Consider the following 15,225-nt stretch of genomic DNA (forward strand, 5'->3'; position numbering starts at 1 on the left):
GACAGAAACAGTTTTTGCAGCATTGGATATAGGCTTTAACAGCGTGCTGACAACTAAAACAGGGGTCTAAATCAGTTCTCTATGTCTTAGCCCCCCTTTTTTGTTTATTTTTCTGGAAGTGAAACTTGTGTGTCAAAGCTTGAAAAAGTAGAATATGGACAAGTGAAGCAATTTCATGCAGTCTAGAGTGTTGTTCCAATGGTACTTCCTTAAGGCTTGCCATCAGAAAACAGAGGGCTGTATATACAAAAAAACATGTAGCACACCAGGGGAGAGAACAAACCCCTTGCAAGTGCTTACACACATCTCTATACGTAGAGCATATCTGTGGAACACTGACCTTCTCGTGCCTCTGCAAAGTACTGGCAGTTCTGCTGCTGTGTTTCCTCTTTTGCTGCTGGCTGTGTGAGCTTGCAGCAGCGTGGCCTGGCTGCAGCTTTGTAGTCTGTGCTCTGGGAGCTAAACACTGGTCCCAGGATTACAACTTGGCCTTGAGAGTGCCCAGTAGATTTAGCCAGCATCATAAATGCAATGCCAGAGTTGTGTATTTCCTTCTAAATATAGCTTTGAGGCTGGAGAGACATGTATTCTGTTTTTACATTTGTAGATTATATCATCTCAACAGAGGGATTTTTCAAACTAGATATTGCATTTGCCCAGATCCTGTGTCCATCACTTACAAAGATAATATTACCCTTTGCAATCAGGTGCAAGTGACTGCAGAGGTAGGGATGCAGCCTGGCTGGCTGTGCCTGGAGCAGAATGTTTCCCTGGGTACACTGGCTTTGGTCAAGGTTGGTTTTTGTTGACAGGAGCATGTGTGGGATATATGCTTTCTGCAGGAAAGGAAAGGAAGAGTATTTGTTCTTCAGCTGTGTTTCTTTGTGTGTGATGTTTTTCCTTCATGTGGTCTTTTCAGCAATAGAATTCACTCCCTTCTTGTTCTAGATTATTGCCTTTCAGTATTTGATGACATGAGCCTAAGGCCTCAGGCAAATGGGAGGAGAGGCAAGATTGGAAGCAATGGAATGAGGGATTGGTAAATGGTCTTGGATTTATTGGGCTCCAGTCCTACCTTATCTTTTTGTTATCTAGTAGTGAGCATCCAGCAGATCAGGCTGGGAGAAAACCCACCATGACCCTCTGCAGGCAAATGCTGACATCTGTCTTGAAAGAAAGGTGTTTATGCATAAATATCAATGCCAAAAGGACACCAAACCTGTGGTTCTTTGTCTCACTGAAGCCTTCCTCTGTTGCTATTGGAACAAGGCTGAGTGTTTGCCTTATATCTCTGCTGATCCATCCACACCTCTACTCACATCTTTCTAAAACAGACACACTTCATGGAAGGTTTTGTTTGACCCACAACAATCATTTGCATCAGCATTAGTAGGAAAAAACTGCATTGTTACACAGGAAAACACATGCTTTTAACTTTAGCAGGATCTTGTTAGTTTGTTGCAGAAATTACCACAAGTTAGTTTTTGTTTGAGGTTGGGGTTGTTTATGCCACATAAAAGATGGGAGAATCTGACCTGCTCCAATTTGAGTGGTGTTAGAAACAGTAATTTATTTTACTGTGGTTGAAGAAATTAAAAAACTGATTTTCCTGATTGCTCCTTTACAGAAATTATAGTCTTTTAAGGCCTCTTCCTAAGAAATGCTAAACTTCTACATTCAATAGGAGTGGGTACATAGCAATTCCTGATGTGTATTCCCAGCATGCTTTTCTAAGGCAAAACATAGCAGATCATGGAAGCAACTGCATTCCCACTGTTGTCCATGGCCTTATTTGTCTGATCTGTTCATTTCATGGACATACATGCTTTTCTTCCCTTCTCTTTGTCATGAACAGCAGAGTATAATACGTAGCCCTTGTTGGTTCTGAGCTGTAGAGCTGAAAGGAACCTTGTTTATAAGGTGTCCTAGCTGTGTAAGAGGGAAAGTTATCTCTTCACAGATGAATGGAAGTGATAAACATAAGGTCTGATAGGTAACCTGGAGGATATTTTACAATTTTCCAGGTCATAAGCATGGAAAATAGTATAATGCATTATTGAATCAGTTTTAGTGGAAACTTCTCATCATGAAAATGTAATTAAGCTATTCTTTTGGTGGCAGCTTAGTGCTATAATTGTGGCATATTCCATTGATGAGTGGAATCTCAAGATTCAGAATGTGCTTCCTGCTCACATTTTTGAAGAACACAACTTCATACACGGTCATTCTCTAAGGAAAGAATTCAACTCATCAGCATGTTCTGTCAATGCAGATGCAGGACAGGATAATGTGGAAGGGGGAAAGCCACTAAATGTGCTGTTCTTGTGTTCCTGTTGAAGAGCATGCAGAAGGACATTGCAGTAACAAGTGGAAATGAAGCAGCCTACTTTGTTCTGACCTGATTTGTCAAGGGCATGGATTGTTCTGCTGTCTTTTGGAGAGGAACACTCTCTCTGTGCTTCCTTTGAGGTTTCCAGAGTGAGTCATGAAGGAGAAGCACCCAGGTGGCCCTGAGTACATACCTGTCTCCTGTCTCTAGCACTCTTCAGCACTCTTGCATATAATTCCAGGCTTACAGATAGCAAAAAGGTTTTCCTTCTTGAGAGGTTATTGAAATTAATTCATCACAAATTTCTTATTGAAATGTCTGTGTTGTAAAATGATAATTCATTCAAATCTAACCTTTTTTTAGGAGAAGGTTTGTTCTGAGCCTATCACATTTTTTCTTTTACAATGATTTTTACAGGAAAGGTTTTGACATTGAAACATCTGCTTTGAACATTCTTTTATAATTTGTAGTATTTGCAACACATAAGTGGGAGCTTCAACTGGAAAAAAAAAGACAAAATGAATAGTTGCAATGAAACAATGAAGTTTATATTTTTGTTCTAATTTACATGGGGAAAATATTTTTGGAAACATCCCATTCATATAGGCTTGGAAGAGTGTTTCTTATCATACTCTAAAATAATAAAGGACTGGGGAAATACCTAGTTGAAAATAAATGAACAGAACAAAATACTAATTAATTTCTGCTTTTTGTAGCAGGACTTTAACTCCTGATATCCTTGCATTAGCACATGGTATTACATTTTACCTTTCTCAGGACTATGAGAGTCCCTATTTGTGTTTGTCCTCATTATGTTCCTGTCCATGTATGAACTTTAAAGGTGAATTCTGTGCACCTCAATCAAAATTCCATGGAGATTCCAACTTGGTAAAGATCACAGGGTCAATGCTAAGGATTGCTTGCTGCTACTCTGCAGTAAATATGTTTTTGTCATCCAATTGCAGATGCAGCTTTTGCACTCAGTGCTAGACCAGCAGAGCAGGAAACAGCACCTTGATTATTTGTGATACCATAAGGGCAAACTGGGTTAATAAGGAAGTCATCTGTAAATTGGAAAAGCACAGTACAAGAAAACCTGAAATGACTATAGAAAACCATTGGTCTTTTCTTTAAATCTCTTATCATTGTTTGCACATAGCATACTGGTGGTTACAGAACAAGTATGAAAATCAGAGCTGCTGTAAATTAGTGCAATCCAGTGAGGTCTGATGGAGTTGTACTATCTCATATGTACCTGCTTTCAAAGGGGACTTGCACAGAAGTGACCATACCATGGAAGTGACAGTGGTATTATCCCGGCTGCCTGAATTTGTTCCTCTTGCTACTGGAGCAGATAAAAGCAGATGTCATATACAGACTATGGGAGGCAGCCTGTGTTCTGTTTTTTCAACACTTTATCAATCCCATTCTCTCCAGATAGATTCCATATAAAGAAGCAACCAAAACACCAAACCAACCAACCAACCAACAAACAAAAACAAACCAACCAAAACCAAACTAACAAAAACTTCCTTGTTATAATTTCTTATAGCTTACAGCAAAGACACTTGGCTTGAAGTTCCTTTTTTCTCTTTTGAGTGATAAAAATAAAAAACCCAACACTCTAGCTTTGCAATAGTGGCCTAAACTGTTATTTCTCCTCAGTATCAAGCCATTTATGTTCACAGAATTTGAGTTTTTTGCAAGCCTGCACTGCTAGCAACACATCTTTCTCATAAAGAATTTCTGCTTCTGGATTTGTCAACAACAGTATAATAGGAATATTCCTCTTGACTACCAGATGAAGTTGTCTGTGATCAGCTAGTCTGTGCATGTATTTTAATTTGTCGTGGATATTTTTGTGTATCCAAGGAAATGTTTAGACTGAAAGTTGGGAAGAAACAGATTTAAAAGGCTGTAAATCTGTGTCAAAGAGTGTAAATACAGAGATGACAAGTGTGCCAAAATCTGATTCCAAAGTCTGACTGAGTCAAGTCTTACAAGATTATATTGTGGATCTTTCTCCTACCATTAGTCAAAAGCTATAACCAAGCCATAACTTCCTACAATGTCTATATATATTTAGACTGGATTATCTGAGCAATTGGAACACTTAGCATTTGCATGGAAAAGTCCTGTGAAGCAATGGAAAAATAATTAAAAATCAGTGATTGGCATCAAACTGACATTCAGAATCCCTATTTTAGGAAAATAATTTCTTTATGCTATTTGGGGAGATAGGTTTGCTATTCCCTTTCTACATATACCTTTATACACCTAGGACAGTACGAACCCTGGTGTGTGCACACTGCTGATGGAATCATGGTCACCTTGTCAGCCAGGAGTGGGGATGTGGATGCTGGAAGTCTCTGTGCTAACAGACACTGTGACAGGGGGCAATCTCTGTGTTACTTACTCTTCTGGTCACAGCAGATTTCCATTGATGCTTTGGCAAAGAGCCCCTTCCTCCCACCAAGTGGCTCTTGAATATTTTTTGCCTTGAGTTTTACAGCTCAAAAACCTGACAAGAAACACCTCTGGGGACCAAGTGTCTCTGCCAACCTTTCTTTTTCTAATTGCTGAGAAGATTGGTGGCACAGCAGCGTGCTCTAACTCTTCTCAATGCTTTCTACATGGCTAATGCATGGCTCATTGCTGCTTTCTCCCTGGGCAATTGCCTCTGGAGTGGCTTATACATCAGCAAACTCTGAAGTACAAGGCATTATCACTTGTTGTTGCCACAACAGAAAATGAGGTACATAAAAAAGTCAGTCACAAAATACCAATCCACAAATAAACCTTATTTTGGACCAGCAAAAGGGCTTAAGGTGAGATAATGTCATGGATTTTTGTGATGGTGTTCACAGGGGTCTTAGGATGAGGGGAGAGACGAGAATGTTGACTCCATGTTTCAGAAGGCTTGATTTATTATTTTATGATATATATTATATTAAAACTATATTAAAAGAATAGAAAAAAGGATTTCATCAGAAGGCTAGCTAAGAATAGAAAAAGAAAGAATGATAACAAAGGCTTGTGACTGATCAAGACTGTCTGGACAGCTGGACTGTGATTGGCCATTAATTAGAAACAACCAACATGGACCAATCACAGATGTGCCTTTTGCATTCCACAGCAGTAGATAATCAATGTTTACATTTTGTTCCTGAGGACTCTCAGCCTCTCAGGAGAAAAAAATCCTAAGGAAAGGATTTTTCAGAAAATATCACGGCTACAGTTTTTGAAATGGCTGTGGTTCATCTCTTAATCCTAACTGCAGACTTGGGTCAAGGTGTCTGTGAGCTCACATTTAGTTTGTGGACAGGCTTTCCTTATTGCTTAGAATCTCAATTAATTTACATTCAGCTGTATTCCAGCAAGTAGTGTCTGTAAGATTTTGCCTATATCCTGTTTCCATGGCTTGTGGCTTCCAAAAAAATCAACCAAAAAGATTTTAAAATTGCATGTTCTTTGGTAGCATATATATTTTTTTAAAAGGTAATTCTTTCATTTGTGTTTTGTCTAAGTTTGGTAGGGACTTGAAGCTAGATGAGGATGCTGCCTTGGAAATACAGAATGAGGGAGAGGCACAGCTCTTTTCAGACTCAGGACAACCACAGTGAAACATCCCTTACCTGCCTTGAGCAAGGCACCTCAGTGCAGTACACTGAGCTCCTCAGCCCTGGTCCCAACAGCAACAGCTCCCATTGTAGCCATGAGCATTGACAAGAACCCACCCAGGCTGAGCTCACTAAGAATTTGCCAAGCAGCTGAGCTGTATTTTAAAAGTCTTTGGCATATGAGATCTTTGGGAGAGGATTTAAACAATGCAGTTGCTTGTGACAGCATAGAAAGATTCAAGAACCAGAAAGGACCTTTCTGTCTTCCCTCTGGCTTAAAAGAAAAAATTATCTGCAGTTAGATTATTGGAAACAAAATCTTATTGTAGCCGCACCATTTAAAAGGAATATCTGGCACTTTTAGGCAGACTTTTAGGGCTCTTAAACATCATCAGAAAACACTGTTTCCCTAGTCAGGAAGCCCAGTTTGCCCCTTGTTCCACTGATTTGTTGAAATGGTGCTGACAATGAAGTGTTGCATGCAAGGAGATCCAGTCTCAGGCTGGGGGGGTAGAGAGCAATGAAGGGTCTCTCATTTTAAGTCTCATCCTTCTAAAGACTTTAAATCTTAATCTTTCTAAATGTAGTGCTATCACAAGGCTTACAAGGTTTTGTCCTTGTTTAGTTTTCTTTAGCCAAAATAATTATCAATCCTTAGTGTGAGTGCAATTATATAATTTGTGTTAAAACTAGAGAGTGGAAACAGAGTGCTGTTTTATGAAAAGTTTGATGACTTTGCCTTTTTGTTTGTTCTCTTTTTGAAAAAGAAGTGCCTAAGCCTACCTTTTGGAGAAAGGGGAACATTTTGGAGAAGAGGAACCAATTCCCTTCCCATATAGTAGGAGGGCCAGGTTCAAACACTTCTAAAGCTGGCCTTCTGCACTAAAGAGGCTGCCCTTTCTGGGTTGTGCTTGTCTGTCTGTCTGTCTGTCTGTCTGTGCTGGTGCAGAAGGACCCCAAAATGGATGCTGGATCTGCCTGGTCTTGCCAAGCAATTGCACTGTGAACAGAGGAACATCTTCCAGCTAATATTTTGTTAAGATGACAGTTTTCCATAGAAAGCTTTTGTTTTCAACTAATCAACACTTTCCAATGGAGAATTTTGCCAAAGAAATTCCCCAAGTATTCAGTTGCGGTTGTGATGGCTCCTCAGCAGGGGGAGTTCTGGTATGCTTAGTCAGAGGTTCCTGTCCAAGAATTTGGAGAACAAGACAAAGTGCTTCCATGGCTGTGGTTGGTTATGAGGAAGGGGTAAAAACCTCTTGGATTTCAGCTCCTCCTTAGGCTTCATCATCTCCTGCTCTTCTTTCTCTTTGCATGTTCCTGAGTAAAACAAATACTGTGTAGTATTTGTTCCATTATCATTTCCCCTTGGGACAAATTACTCCAGTGCAGAGACCTCTCTGTTATTTAGCCCAGGCAGTGAAATATTCTTGTGACTATATTGCCTTCCCTTCAATTCATCTATTTGTTCTGCAAACATGGAAGCAAATTTTGTGTTATTTCTGCCTCAGACGTTTATCCCATTTCTATCTCTGCCCAAGAAGCACATCATAAACTCAATGCCTACTCATTCCACTTAAAGAATAGGAAATTAATATGAGTTTTAGGGGAAGGGAGGTAAAGAGGACTCTATTTAGTGCAAAGAACTGAGAAGGCTTAGTCTTAAGGTACAAGCAGATTAGGAAGCAGGTAGCTGTCTGGAGACTCTCTTCTTGGTGTAACTGTACTTTTTTTTCCTTTTTTGTTTTCTACAAGTCATGAACAGCAATTCAAAAAAAAAAAATTAAGAGTAATTTCTTGAAGAGGTTTTTCTCCAGAATTATGTTTGCCCCTTTGTGAAAACAGGCCACTAGAAAAAAAATCAGTTGCCAATGCAGTAAATGGCTTTCACTGTCCATCCACCTGGCTGCCAGACCCTCCTCTTCCCCTTCAGCCAGAGCTGACCTCCTGTTTATTTTCCAGACCTTATGTATAGTAAGAAGCATGGGTTTTCTTCATACAGTATTGAGTGCGTCTCCCTTCTCCCCACCCATCCCCCTCTGCACTTTCTGCCCTCCCTCCTTGTTAGACATGATTACATGCTGTTTGGCCTCATTCCATTTAGGTTACTTTGCTGTATCATCCTGTATTTGTGTGCAGCAGAACAGCTCCAAAGATCTCCCAGTTTGAACCAAATGATAGAGGAGGCAGAGTTCATTAAAATAAATAACAGCGTAGCATGAAACACAGCCTTGAAGTAATCAAAACTGAGATTTGAAAAGTGACTCTGAGTGTAAAGAAGTGTGTTACATGCTGGCTGATACAGGCAGCAATGGGACCTTGAAAGCAGCCAGCTTTACAAGCACTAGTCAAACCTCTCAGCTCTCAAGACAAAGATATAAGGAGTTATAACAGGGGGAGAGAAAACAGTTGTAAAGGGGATATGTGTGACCATATTAAAAACGAGTGTGTCTGAATTTCTCCTTTGATCCCTAAAGCTGGGATTCTTCATGTTGTTGCTGTTGGTTTTTATTGTGGCCAGTGGCAGAGGAAAGCCATGACTTAACCTAGCAGTGAACTGTTTCTTATAAAGAAAACTTTCTACAAAGATAAATGCAATTGACTCTGCCTCCTTCTACCTGCCTCCCTGTGTGTCTTGCTGTCCCATTTCTTCAGACTGTTTTCAGTGTTTGTAATGTTCCATTTAAAAATATTTCAGTGGTTTTTACCCTGCTGTCTAACAGACTTTTCAATTCATCTTCAGTTCTTCAGGGCACTCAGATTATTACTACTAAAATTTTCCTCTTGAGATAAAAACTGAGTGGTTTAGAAGAATGTGAGTTTTTCTACATGTTAGACTCTAGACTGGGTGCAGCAGGAGGGGCTACAAAAATGTTCTATTCTTACATTCTGCCATGAGTTACTGTGTGAAACAGGATTCAAGGCAAGATGGTCCAGTTCTACAGCTCATTATGTTCATTGCTGCATTTCTTTCAGCAGCTCCTCCCTTGCAGCATCTATGAACCTACAAATATGGTGTATTATCCAAGTATAAAGTGTTCCTATGTCACCATGGTGGAACACACAATATGAAGAAGTGAAAACACATTTCTAGTTCTCTGCAGAGGTATCCTATTGATAGATATATTTATAGGGTTCTTGCACTTGAAAATTGGAACCTAAAACTATCATGCATGATTCCCAAGTGTACAGAAGTGGGTCTGGTGTAGGCAAATATGGGTACATTTTGTAATTGTTATTTGTTTCAATGTCTCTTTAGTATATCCTTTATTTTGATCTTGGTCTGTGTCTACTATTAAACTTCATGAAGTGCATGAGAACAGTTGTGCATGGTGCTGTAGCCTGTTTTCAAGGGATAACAATAGATTAAAAACTTAATGCTGGTATGAAAGGCAAGAGGAGGAGAGTGTTTTCAAGCATTTGCTGGAATTTTCTGTCTGGAATCAAAAGGGCTGAGATATTTAAAGGAATACCCATGTTAAAAACGATGAGAACAAATGGATTTTATCTTCTAAATCACTGCAGGAGGGCTCATTTGTATCAAAGCAGCCATCTAAAAAAGACCCTGCTGAAGAAGACAAACAGGAGGGAATGGATGTTGATAAAGTGCTGGAGGAAATGGAGGTGGTTAGACAGACTAGGCTGCTTCCCTGTTGGAACTTCTGCCAAGAGAGACCAGGACATGCTGGCTCAGGCTTGCTTTCTTTTACAGACAAATGACCAACAGGCCCTACTTTGTCCAAGCAAAGCCACCTTGTCCAACTGTGATTCCTGCCTGCTTGCCTCAGCTTCTCCTAGAGGGCAGGCTGTAGAGTGGATTTAAAATATTCGGTTTTGTCCTCTTTGTTGAACTTCTACCACAGGAGCTCCCTGCCAGTCCTGCAGCCAGACAAAAGCTTTGACCAGCACAGCAAATGTGTAGGAATTAGTCTCTTAGGGCAGGCTGCAGCTTCTAAAGCCAGCTTCAACAGCAGTAAATGCACTGCCACAGCCAAAAACTCCCTAGTGAGGAAAGAGCATGGTGTTCCAGGCCCACAAAGTCAGAAGTCCACAGGATTTATCCAGAGGTTATATGGACCAGCAGATTCAGGGGGTCTTTCAGTGGCAATGACAAGACCCTGTGAGCTCAACTTAGCTACACCAGTTGTAAAAGAAGTGTATGTAGTAGTAGTCTGGTATATGTATATAATCTGGTCAGAATTGTATGGTCAGAAGTATACGTATGTAGTCTGGCCAGAAGTGTACTGACTTCTGTGCACATAAGGTTACTCCATAAATATTTGGGCAAATAAGGCCTCACCATTGAGATATGGGATGTAGTTTATTGAGAATGCAAGGGGCAAGGGGATTTTTCCATATACAGGGGATTTTTCCATATGGCATTTCATGTGGAAATAAATCTTGTGAATCCCATGATTCAGCAGAGCATAAAGGATTCTGTCCTGTACAGTCAGATCTTTCCAGAGTGTATAAACCTGTTTCTGGAAAATACTAATGGTTTACAGATTGGACTGATCTTTTGGAGTCCTCAGGCCACTGTGGATCCCTACCTGGTTCACATAGCAGACTGTGAGATATGCACCATGTTCTTCTGTGGGAGGTACAACAAAGGCCATTGAACAAGATACTGATCTATGCTTTCTCATGAAATTGAAATCTTGTCCCCACCAGCAGATGCCTTCTTGCAGAAAATGCACTGTCCACTGCCTCCTGAACACTGGCCTCTCTTACAGCACTGGGTTTCTATAGAGCAGTGACAGTGTTTATTTGATTTGGTGCAAAATGGTGCAGTTAAGAGGGGAGCTGTGGATAAATCTCAAATCCTTAATTTGTGGATCATTAACTCTGCACTGTAACCCTTGGGAGACAAGGTCACCTGCTTCATGGGCTGGGAAGGTGCTTTTGCAAATAAGGGTGTTTGTTCAACACTGCTGATCCCTGCTGATCTGTTATAAAAGCCATGTTAGTTATTGTATTCATATGTTATGTACAGTCATGTGATGCTTGAGGCCTGAAATACATTCAGGCAGTCAGAAGAGATAAGGCAGGCTGCAATCTGGCTTTCTTCCCTGAGGTTTGCAGAATGTATTTGCAGATGTGTTGATCTTCAGGAGGCTGGCAGTCTGGGGCTGGCAGGGGGGAGGGAGTATTTTCTTCAACTGCTTATTTCAGTATCAGAAGTAAATGAGAGGATGAGGTCATCTTTAACACCTCCTAGTAGCTGTGAAGTTGTCTTTCCCACATCCTGAGCCATGCTTTCTCAGTTTTGTATCAACAGTGATTGCCAGCATTCATAAAGTGGACATGACCTTAGTAACTTCATCTGGAACTGTGTAGAGATAATGAGCTGGAGTGGGTCTGCTTCAATAATGCTTATTGCAGCAAAAAGGTGTAAGTAGCTCACCTGATCAACAAACCAGTGGGATCAGCATCTTAGCTAGGAAACTACCAGCTTCTGTCTCATGTGATGTTTTAGTTCAGCAGCACACACATTACTTTTCCTCCTTCTGTTACTCATCATTTTACCTTCTAGACTTTGAATGTTTCCAGCAAAGCCAAGGTTCAACCTCTTAATGCATCCAAGTGTTAAATGAAAATGAGGGCTTCAGAGGAGTGGCTGTACCCAAGTAATCTCCAAGGACAGGGGCAAGCTTTGCCAGACATTAGTTAAGAGAATGAGGAATTGAATAAAAATACCAAGACCAGATATTTATGCTTGGCTTCTCACAGGCCAAAGCTGAGTAAATATTGCTTAACTTAGAGGGGGACAGTACAAAGCTGCCACTTTATGGTATATGAATTCTGGCAAGGTACTTTTGTGGTAGGTGGGTCCTACATCTGGGAGTTGCTATGAACAGCTACACGTGACAGGTACATGCAACTTCATCCCTTCTATCCAGAGGCTATGTGACACTGATTAAAAGTGCCAAAGCTTCCTTTCCTCAGGCCAGAACTGGGAGTCCCATTGTTTTCTGTTCCAGGGCAGGAGCTGTGAGGCATCACCAAACCACAGAACACAGGTGAGGCAACTGTGACATTTTGTCTCCCCTGACCAAGCTGTTTAGTTGGATAATCTCCATTTGCAAGCTGGTGTTTGAATGCTTAATGGAGCTCTCTGGAGCTGCTCAGGTAAGGGGTAATGTGGCTTTGTGCACATTCTTTGACTCCCTCAGCTCTCCTGCAGGACTTGGCCTCTTCAAAGAGCTGAAGCACAGCACAGTCTCATCTGCACCCCTGCTACCTGCTCAGCCCACTTTGTACCTCAACAGTAAATTAGTCTTTATTATCTTATTTGATAGTTGAATAAAATGCTTTGAAACACTGGCATATTAACTGCAATCAAGTTTTGAAAGGTTTCTGGTTGCTAGAAAGAAATTAGTCTGATAAATCGCTCTTTTTAATAAATGAGTATTTTTCCATAAGCAACTATTTTTCCATCAGAAACTATCATTTGAGAAACTTTCCCCCTCCCCCTTTTTTAATTTTTATTTTCATTTTAATATATTACACCTGATTGTTCTTAAAGAACTGATATTTTTTGCCTTAAGAGATTAACTGTCACTGAAGTATAAGCAGCTTGTAAACCCATCCTGTCTGTCTGCCTCAGCCGACCTTGTAGTGGTCTCATGATCAAGCAGTGAATTGTACTCCAAAATGATAATAACTAATGGTGTGACCTGGGATCACTGCCTGCCTTGCTGTGCCTTTGTTTACCTGTTTGCCTAAAGAATCATTACCATCCCTGGGTCGAAAAGGCCTGTTAAACTTCAGCAAGGAGCTCCCAGATAATTATAGTTACTAAGTAACTTCCACCTCAGAGCAAACTGGTTGAGGCTGCTAAGAAATGTTGTGGCTTCCCTTTTGGTCAAAATCAGCAATTGACCTGAAGGTACCTCCAGTTCTCAAACCTTTAAACAGAGTCTGCACTCAAAAGTACAGCTTAGGAGCTGGAACAAATTGCTCTATCCCTTATGTGCTGGGTCTGAAAGGGACCCCAGAAATGCACACTGACCCTGATTTCACACCACAGCTACAGATGTGCAAAGAACTTAATATGCTCTGTCTGCTGAAGAAAAGCAAATGCTAGTACAAACAACTGTGACACTGGATTCATCTTGCCTTGGGCATATTTATCCAGGGTATTGCCATTACATCATTCACATTAGGCTTTTATTATCTACTATTTTAGGTCTTAGCAGCTGCTACAAGCTCTAGTCAGAGGTCAAGATGCTGTTGAACTTCAGATCTTTTTGAAAGAAGAGCATAATTCTACCAACAACAATGTTAGATTTGCAGCAGTGCAGTGTCATACAAATAACAAAAGATAATTTAATATAATTTTTTTTAATGAGGTTTAATTGCCAAAAAGTTATATACTGCATGTTAAATTACATCTGGAAAAGGCTACCATACCTTCATCTTTGAGAACTAAATAAAGTAATTTTGGGCTTTTTCATTATATCAAAAAAGACTAAAAATTCTTTAAGAACAATTTCCATCATCTAAATAAAATAATACTGAAATATCTGCTGTAGTTTGTGGTAACTGCATAAAACATGATGACACTATTCTCCTTTATTTTTCCTCTGTGTGCAGTGCTGACCTTCATGAACTGTTCGTCACAGTGTGTAATTACATTCCTTTCACCTAAACTATTTCTACATATTTTCAATTTCTATTTGCCAAAGCTGATTGTTGTGGAGTGTTTCAGTGTGGTTCCAATGCAAATTGCATGCAGACTCTTGGGTGGTGAACTTCTGCGTAGTTTATGAGAAATTTTGCTCAAAATGCAGGCTCAGAAGAGCAGAATCTCCCAGAGAACTGTTGGTGAACTGTACCTTGGTTGCCACTGAGAGAAATGCTCAAGGCAAAAATGCAGCCCATCTCTTTGAGCTCATAAAATAATCCATTCCTTCTGAGGACCTCACTTCCAGATAAACAGTGCTCCAGGGCAAGCAGGAGATGGCTCTTGCACTACTCATCAGTTAGAAGGTCCTTGTGGTCATGAGCAGAAGCCAGGATATCTGAGAAGTCCCTGTTGGTCCAAGTACAATCTCATTTATTACTGGAGAAACTCCAACACCTCTGGCCTCAAGGCTTCAACCCCAAACTCTGCTTGGTGTTATGGGCAGTATCTGACCCAGAGCACTTAGAAATCTCACCTACTTATGACTTATGCTTGCAATCCAGGAAGGAGATGACTCTAAGAGCCTGGTGAGATTTGTTTTGCTGCTATCTAAGAGCCTGGTGAGATTCATTTTGCTGCTATCTCCTCTCCTTGTGTTTTTATCCAAGCTCCCCATTCCTGAGCTCTGCCTGCCCAGCATGTGCTGTGGTAACTGACACTGTGTGGGCAGGGAATGCGTTTTGGTTTTAGCAAAAATGGGCAGTTACATCATCTTGCACAACAGGTCCTTGCTCTGTGCCTGGCCTGGGCCAACTGAGTCCTCCCAAGCTGCAAAAATATGGCAAACTTGGAATTGCAGTAATCAAAAAACATTCTAGTATGTTATGTGTACTAACAACACATTCTAGGCTGCTCCCTGCATAGAATCTCCCAGATGTACCTGGCAACAAGGGAGAGAGAGATTTGAATACTAATGTCAGCTGGAGGAGGGGACCCTTATTAGTATTTTGGCTAATTGCCAGGTTGCCTGCTCTTGAAAAATTTGCCTGTGCTGAGCTAGACATATTTTTCATGTATAGAAAATTTTATTGAGTGTTGGTAGGGCTTTATATTTTTCTAATGCTTCCTATAGTCAGCTGTGTGAAGGTTCACAGTAGCCATGAGGTCAGAGTTTCTAGGCCAAAGGCCTTTAGGCCTTCTTTGGAAGACTTGGAAAACTGTAGCAGCTGAACAGGCCCAGAAGACATTACAATTTTGGAGAGCACCAGATGTAAACTCACAAAATGAAGAAGTATTTTTGTGATTTGGTGATTTGTGGGCTCAGGAGGGTGGTTTTTTTTGTTGTTTTTTTTTTGTTTTTTTTTTGTTTGTTTTCTTGTTTGCTTGATGCCTGTTTTATTTTTTTAGTAAATACAGATTACTAACTCAGGGCCTTCTTTTCTCCTTCCCTGCAGGCAGAAAGAACAAAGTCTCTGATGAGTTGCTTGTTCAAAAGGTTCCCACTGATTTTACCTTTGGGTCTGTTCTAACTTTCTCATTGTTTCATGCAAGCATTTTCTGTGGTAATTAGTCTGTAATAGCACAATCCCTGGTGGTCTTCCTGGAGTGTCTGGACTCTCTGGGTTGAGAAAGCTCTGCTGGGGGGC

The sequence above is a fragment of the Melozone crissalis genome, unplaced genomic scaffold, assembly GCF_028551555.1.
Source record: "Melozone crissalis strain CALT ecotype California unplaced genomic scaffold, PUWL_Pcris_2 ptg000057l_1, whole genome shotgun sequence".
NCBI classification, from domain to species: Eukaryota; Metazoa; Chordata; class Aves; order Passeriformes; family Passerellidae; genus Melozone; species Melozone crissalis.